This window comes from Stylophora pistillata, chromosome 14 (genome assembly GCF_964205215.1).
Source record: "Stylophora pistillata chromosome 14, jaStyPist1.2, whole genome shotgun sequence".
In the NCBI taxonomy this organism is placed as follows: Eukaryota; Metazoa; Cnidaria; class Anthozoa; order Scleractinia; family Pocilloporidae; genus Stylophora; species Stylophora pistillata.
In genome coordinates this window covers 3,127,701-3,136,140 of record NC_142532.1, presented here as the reverse complement: position 1 = coordinate 3,136,140, position 8,440 = coordinate 3,127,701, and the positions used below count along the sequence as shown (strand labels likewise).

General features: G+C 39.1%; 1 protein-coding gene across 1 annotated transcript in view; it reads left to right on the top strand.

The window, feature by feature from the left end:
- The first annotated feature begins 5,996 nt into the window (after positions 1 to 5,996).
- The window catches only part of LOC111347334 (uncharacterized), an 8,137-nt gene continuing 5,693 nt past the window's right edge, over positions 5,997 to 8,440 (top strand). Inside the window, exon 1 of the mRNA XM_088745015.1 lies at positions 5,997 to 6,253. The gene's annotated coding sequence lies outside the window, so the exon portion shown is untranslated. The remainder of the gene's footprint in view (positions 6,254 to 8,440) is intronic.

Here is an 8,440-nt window from a genome sequence, read left to right as displayed (position 1 = left end):
AGAAAACCGGAAGTTCCATAACAACTGAACCGTGTTCCTTTCGTGACTTGTGCGTCGGGCTTTCTTGAAATCATGAGCGAGGGGATTCCCCTTAGAAGACAGCTTCCAAAATTGCGTGTTGTCGCGTGGTGGGTTTGTTCTGTGTTCCATTAAGCGTATATCGACTTACATTTGGTACCTTTTCAATTTTGGTGACTTCCTTTACCGCAGATTAGGATGGCACGATCGTTAAACAGCTGATTACCTCTAAAGGCCGTTTGTCTGACAGTACGATCGGTGATTAGTTGAGTTACAGATGAGGTTTAGTTTTAAAGCTAACGCTTGCGATTGATCTTTTCCTTCCTTAGATCCGTCATGATTAGCTTCGGTTAATTACAAACAAATATTTGACTGTCGTACTGTCTGATTTGCTTGCATGAATTTCACATGAATAGTTTGATAGTGTTGCATAATATAGAAATCATCAGTGATGTTTCTTGACTAAGCCCAACAGATGTTTTTGTGGATATTTTCGGAATTAGCGACCATACTTTTCCTTGGCAATCTTAAATTGGTTAAAAGAGGTTTGAAGCTGGATTTTTAAAAAAGGTTTGGTCGTTTTGGTCGTTTGGACTATTTTCGTAGCTACAAGGGTGTTACATCATACGCCGGTAGAAGATTACAAGATATACTCCAGCAATTCAGCTATAGCGTAATGAACGATAGGAGCCAGCCAACAAGAGTTACAAGTGAGACAAAAACACTGATTGACTTGGTTATTACCAGCAAGCCGGAGATTATCAAAGGAACTATTAAAACAACTGAGTTGGGAATCTCAGATCATAAGCTGGTTCTTGCTACAATATGGTCCAAAATAAAAAGGCCGCCTCCAAAGATAGTCAGGGCCCGCACCTTCAAAAGATTTGATCAAGCTGCTTTTGTGAAGGATATCGAGAGTGCCCCGTGGTCAGTATGTTCAGTATTTAACGATCCAGACGATTGCTATTGGGCGTGGTTACGCATATTCAAAGATATCTGTCAGGTGCATGCGCCTTACAGGGAAGTTAAAATTAGGAGCGTCTCGGTACCTTGGATAACACCGCAAATACGGCACTTGATGAATAAACGTTTCAAAATGCTTAAAATGGCACAACGTCTGGGTGATCCAGACCTGTGGGCTGAGTATTCGGAGTTGCGGAATAGAGTGACACGGGAAGTGAGGCTTTCTAAGAGCAGATACTACTTGGAACTGTTCAATGAAGTGAAGGATTGTAAATCCTACTGGAGACTGGTAAAAAATGCGACAAACGGCAAATCGATTACCCCGATATTAGGGATCAGGAATGCGGATGGAAAAGTTGTCACCTCCGATCTGGACAAAGCGAACATACTTAATGAACATTTCTCAACTATAGGCGAAAAACTGGCCAACGAATTGCCGAATACCAACTCGACACAAAGTAACGTTCATGTATCTACCGTCGCGCCTTGTGTTATGAACATAAATTTATCGCAGGAGGTTATTGTTAGTTCGATGGCTAAGTTGAGAGCCGATAAGGCCTCTGGGCCCGACAGAGTTGCTCCAAAACTTTTAAAGTTTGCCGGTGACTCAATTATTCCATCTTTATTGTCTGTTTTTCAAATAAGCGCCACCTGCAACAGTGTACCGGCTACTTGGAAGGCTGCAAACATCTCAGCTCTCTATAAAAGCGACGATGAAACCGTTAAGCAAAATTACAGGCCTATCTCGCTATTAAGTGTACCAGGAAAACTGATGGAGTCTATGGTGGCGTCAACTATTACCACGCATGTCACTGAACAAGGACTTGGGAACCCTCACCAGTGGGCGTATAAAAAAGGTCATTCCACCGAGCTGTTGTTAGTGAAGATAACGGATGACTGGAGACAAGCGATCGACAAGAAACATGTTGTAGGCGTGGTTTTTGTAGACTTTCGTAAGGCGTTTGACGCAATTCCCCACTCCATTCTGCTCCGAAAACTTCAAAGTCTTGGTGTAGCTGGGGACTTGTGGTGTTGGATAAGGGATTACCTCTCTGGAAGAACGCAAGTAACGACGATTAATGGGTGTCAATCTCAAGCTATGCCAGTTACTTTTGGTGTACCTCAAGGGTCGGTGCTGGGCCCTACCCTGTTTTCCATCTTCTGTAATGATCTGCCCAATATCACTGAGGGAATAGATGGTGACCCACAGCTTCACATGTACGCAGACGATACCACCGTCTATGTCTCAGCTCCGACCTATGATCTGGTGGCCTCCAAGTTGAATGAAGTACTAGCAAGGCTATATACATGGTGTTGCGAGAACTGTCTCACTCCACATCCCACCAAGACGGAATATATATTGCTTGGTGGACGCGGAAAATTTACTGGGCCAAAACAAGCTATTAAGATGGGTGATTATGTTGTCGGGGAGGTTGTTTCTGCAAGATGCCTAGGTGTTCAGATAGATAATGCTCTTAAATGGGATCATCATGTATCGGAATTAGCTAAGTCATATACGCAGAAGTTGAATTTACTTAAATCCTTGTATTTCCTTCCTAAACAGGCAAGAATTGATTTCTATTTTAAGGTTATTCTGCCGTCTGTGACATATGGTATGTTAGTTTGGGGCTCTTGTGGTCGAGTATTTTTCTCAAGCTTAGAATCTATACATGTTAGAGCGGCGAAAATAATATTTAACTTGGATTGGTGTACTCCAAGCAAGGAGGTTCTTGCCACAGTAAAATGGAATACCTTAGAGATTATGTATGAGAAACGATTACTAATCTTAGCGCATCAGGCTTATTATAATCTTTTGCCATGTCCTATGAGCCGTCGCTTTGAAAAGTATGTAAGTAGCTACGACTTCAGGAGGAAAATGACATTTAAGTTACCTAGACCTAAGACCGATATGGTCAAAAAATCATGCTCATACAAGTCAATTACTCGGTGGAACGCTCTGGAAAATCAAATGAGATCAATTCAAGAAGTTGACGCTTTTAAAAAGTCACTCAAGTGTATTTTTAAGCCACGTATATTATAATGATGTACTATGTAGAACTTTTATTGTTGAAAATATGTAGAAATCTTACATTAGTCTTCTTATAATTAGTTAGGAATTTAGTTTTATTGTATTTAGTTAGGAATTTAGTTTTATTGTCCGTACACGACCACATCAGCTTTTGCTGAATTTTTTATCGTGTTTAAATAAATGCTGTTGTTGTTGTTGTTGTTGTTTTGATTTCCTATTAGACGCTGATGAAGCAGTTTCAGTTTCGATGCCACTATTCACTAAGCAAAAGAACAAACCAGTCAGTGTTTGGACTTTCATATTGTCAGAATTATCTATAAGGAAGGCTGGTTGAATTAAAATGATCTTTCGTCAAATAAGGGCGCAATGTTCAGTAGGAATAACACATGTGTCTCTTCCACTTTCGCGAGGGAACGAATTTCACAAACAGCTTTTTATGAAAGTTTGGGTTTTCTTTGAATACAAATATTTCATTTGCAGTAGACGTTATCGCCAAACTTAACACATGCTTGAGCCTAATTTTTAACTTAATGGCAACTTACAGTGCGGTCTGTGGTTAGTTTACGTTACAGATGAGGTCTAGTTACTAAGCTAACGCTTACGATTGATCTTTTCCTTTCTAAGATCCGTCATGATTAGCTTCGGTTAATGACAAACAAATATTTGTCTGTTGTACTGTCTGATTTGCTTGCATTAATTTCTCATGAATAGTTTGATAGTGTTGCATAATATTGAAATGATGTTTCTTGCATTGACTGAGCCTAACAGATGTTTTTGTGGATATTTTCGGAATTAACCACCATACGTCCCCTTGGCAATCTTAAATTATAACATAACTAAAGCAAAGCGCGCGCTCTGATTGGTTAATTCAGCATCTACTATTTGCCAATGGGTGCAGGCTGCTGATGTGAACAAATGCTTAGACTATTTTTCCGCGCACGCTTGTTTTTTCTGATCACGTAAGATTTGTTAAATGAAAGGGAACCCTCGTTACATTGTATCAATGTTATGTTATAAAACAAGTGGGGAACGCCATAGCGTGTACTATTGAGTTTTGGATGCACTTGGGAGGTTTGCTTAGCACTCAAGAAGATAGAGTGGCACTCGGCTATCGCCTTGTGCGACTCTTACGCTTCTTTCGTGCTTAGCAACCTCCCGCGTGCATCCATAACTTAATAGTACACGCTATGGCGTTCACCATTTGTTAATTGAAGGTTTGATTTCCTCTGAGACGTTGATGAAGCACTTTATAACCGTTTAATATTTGTTCGTGCGATCCGGAAAGACTTCATGTTCACTTGAAAAATTAACTCTTTTATTGATATCCAATCATGGTTTACATTTTTTTTCACCAATATTTCTTACTTCAGCGTCTAGTTAAAAATCAGATACAGAAATTTATTCTTGGTCTTCTAGCAAGTTACTTAACTTGACTAAAATAACGATGATTTGTTTTAAAATACTTGAGGAGGAGCAGTGCGCTTTTTATTAACATTTTTTTGAAAATGACTGTTTTGCATTTTTGCTTGAGGCACCCCTATTAACAAAATTTCAATCTTTGTAAGTCACTTGAGTTTGGCCTTCTGGCCCATTTCTTGCAAGTTCTCGAAATTTCTGGACGAAAAACGAATTAAGAAAATGTCACAGGCTGACACTTTCATCGTTCCGAAATCCAAAACTATTAATATTTCGATATAGGACATATAAACAAGGCAAATGAGAAACAGCTGTTTGGAACCTCGAGTTGGTGGGACTTTCGAGAAACAGGCACCAAGGAAAATAAATTATTATAATCAGTGCTCTTTCTACTTCCTATTCGTGATATTAATTGCTTGTTACCCGCTAGGAATGCATTGTTTTACCTGTATGTATTTCATGGTTAAAGTCTCTGAAGTCTTTTGTCTCAAAATCGAAAGCATTGAGCGGATATTTAACAGCTTTTCACTATTTTCTTTTGTGAAGATACAAGTCTTAAACAGAAACCAAATAGGTTAAGAAAATATTGAACAAAGCACATTTATAAAAAACATTACACGGGATCTAGAGCTATCATCGAACACTGATTTCTAAAATTAGGAAATAAATATATCTTATTAGACGTTTTGTTGTGTAGTATCGCTGAGTATTTTTACGAGTTGTGTCGTATTTTGACGAGCCCGAATACGACGAGCCCTACGGGCTCGTCAAAATAAAAATAACGAGTAAAAATACTCAGCGATGCTACACAACAAAACGTCTAATAAGTTATTTATTATCCAACACGCCAAACTGTTGTTTCTGCGGGCGAATTTTGCGGATATATATTTACGGGGACTGCGTGACAGAAGTATGCGAAGCAGAACGGAAATGGCGCGTTGTTGTGTTGCTTTTTCTATTTTCTTCATTAAATGAAGAAATTTTCTGGTCGTCAAGCTGTTTTTCTTCGTTCGATTCATCAAATGAACTTGGATCTATATTTACCAGCCATTCTGACTCTTCGTCGTCTGAAAAATGATTGAAATTGTCCGCCACTTTTTTTTTCCGTAACTACAATCCAATTCTTCGCTTGCGCGATGCGAGAAAACCAGTTTAACCGGTACTACAATAGACGTGTACAAGTACCGCGTGATATTTGTACTCGTCTATGGCGTTATTCGTACTCGTCTAGGTGTAGTTGGATAATAAATGTTACGTATCTTATTTTCAGAGTTATTCTACTCGTTCTCCGTAAAACCGAAAGTTCCATAATAACTGAACCGTTTCCCTGTGAAACTTTCTTGGAATCATGGGCTAGGGGGTTCCCCTTAAGGCTGGTTTTCATTAGCGACGGAGTCGGAGTCGTAAGAGCGCTTATGACCCAGTGAAAATCGAAACACGGAGTCATAAGCTGGACGGAATCGGAGTCGGAAGAATCAGAATGTTTCCATTTTCTTCCAATTCCGCTTATGACTCCGTCGCTCACGATCTAGTAAAAACTGCATTGTCGGAGTCGGAAGCGGAAGCGGAAGAATAAATCAATCACAATGCTCGATCCCAGGCCCGCGAAACTACAAATTTTGGCGCCAAAGACAACATGGCGGACGAAGAGCAACTTTGGCTCCTATTAATCGTTATTTTGTGCAGGCAGAGACAATGCAGGAATAATATCGTTCGAAAAAGAAATAAATTTTGGGTTAGTGATATCTATCGACGTCGAGCAGCCAAGGAAGAGTATGCTAACCTCGTCAGCGAACTACGACTTGGTGATCGTGAATCGTACTTTCGGTAGGTTCAGTTCGAGTATTTAAACTTTTAATTTCGTAGTTTTAGCGTCAAGCTCACACGTTTAAATTTGTTACGGCTATTTGTGCATTTTGGAAAGATGGAATCGAGGATTGTGATTGGTTTATTCTTCCGCTTTCGACTCCGACAATGCAGTTTTCACTAGATCGTAAGCGACGGAGTCATACGCAGAATCGGTGTTCTGCTTCCGACTCCGTCGGTTTGATTTTCACTAGATCGTATCGCTCCTCGCTTCTGATTACGACTCCGCCGCAAGTGAAAACCAGACAATATTTCTCTGTTATAATATCTGATTTTCTGCCATTGATTTCTCATGAATTCATAATTTGCACTGATAGTGTAGCATGAAATTGTAATAATGTTTCTCGACTGAGCCTGACAGATGCTTTTCTGAACATTTTCGGAATTATCGACCACAAGTTTCCTTGGAAATCTTAAATTAGTTAGAAAGGAGTCTGAAGCTAGATTTTTGAAAAAATTTAAAGGCTTTGATTTCCTGTTTGACGCTGATGAAGCACCTTCAGTTTCGATGCCACTGTTCACTCAGCAAAAGAACAAACGAGTTCTTGATTTATGTTTGAACTTCCATATACAGTGGAATCCCGATTTCTCGAACCCTTGGTTTCTCGAACCTCCCGATATCTCGAACCAACCTTGTTTCCCTTGGATTTGCTTCACTTGTATTTTCACCTCTGATTTCTCGAACCAATTTGCGTTTCCCCTGGAGGTTCGAGAAATCGGGATTCCACTGTAGTCAAATTTATCTATAAGGAAGGCCGGTTGAATTAAATGATCTTGAATCAGATAAGGGTGCAATGTTAAGTAGGAACATACACATATGTCTCTTCCACTTTCGCAAGGGAACGAATTTTATTAACAGATTTTTGAGGAAGTTTGTGTTGTCCTTATGAATATTCCATTTGCAGCAGACCTTATCGCCAAACTTGATGCATGTCTGAGCCAAATTTTTAACTTAATGGAAACTTACTTTAATGACTTTCCCGTTAAAAACACAAACGTCTTTACTCTTTCGCATATCCAGTGACATTCAAGGAAAAGCTGAAGAACTTATCAACGTGTACTAAGAGAGGTTACCGTAATTGTTTGATTGTACGAGTTTTATTATCTGTTAATTCAACCGTTTTGTTTTTGTTCTTGCCACCAGAAAGGCTTCATGTTGACAAATTTACTTTTGCAATGATCTCCCATGGAGGTTACCATTATTTTCGCCAATAGTTGATACTTAAGCGTCAAATTAAAAGTCAAATACAGAGATTTCATGCTAACTAAAATAACGATGATTTATTTAGATAAACTTGATAGGACCATTGCGCATATTATTAACATTTTAATGAAAATGACGTTGTTTAGCTTTTTTTTAATCTTATCAACAACATTTTAACTGTTTGTAAGTCACTTGCGCAGTGTAACTTGTCTCACAGAGAATTTCCCTTTTCGTTTTTGTGAGAAAAACGGTGCTTTTCCATTTTCCGAAGAACTAGCGATAACATGGCTTGCTACACACTCTATCTTCTTAATCATCGTCGTCTTCGCCCTGCAGAAAGTTCCAGATTTTCTTGGATACAAAGTCATCTTAAGTCAGGTAACATTTCTTCCATCCTATTGGACTCTGATGATACTTATATCATTGACCAGATAGATACGCCAAGCTTGCTATCTTTTCCAAATCCATCGATTCCTGGATAATATTAATGGCTTCGGCATTGAACTATTTTCCGAGAACTACATTTGCTGGTTTCCTAAATTATACTCAGTTGAATTTTCTGAAGCGTCAGTATCCCGGTTATATCTTTGTGTTGTCAAAGCTTACCGTTCTGGTGCTATTCGCTTTTTCTCTAATCAACCTGCTCGCCACCATTTTAGAACTTACTGTACAAGTTCATAAGGTGCATCGGACCATAGGGGCAAAACGCTCGGTGCATTTTAAAATGATAAACGATCTTCTGCTTGACTTTAGTACAACCACTTTCAGATTCAAATTTGCGAGTTTCTTTTGGCAGAAACTTTTCATTGCTGATAAGAATATTCCCTGTAATCAAGCACCTTTACGGTAATAACATAGATGTAACTACAACAAACATATGAAACATATGTGTGAACTGCGGTTATGAGACGTATATGAGCACGATCCTTCGCAGTAAAGCACTA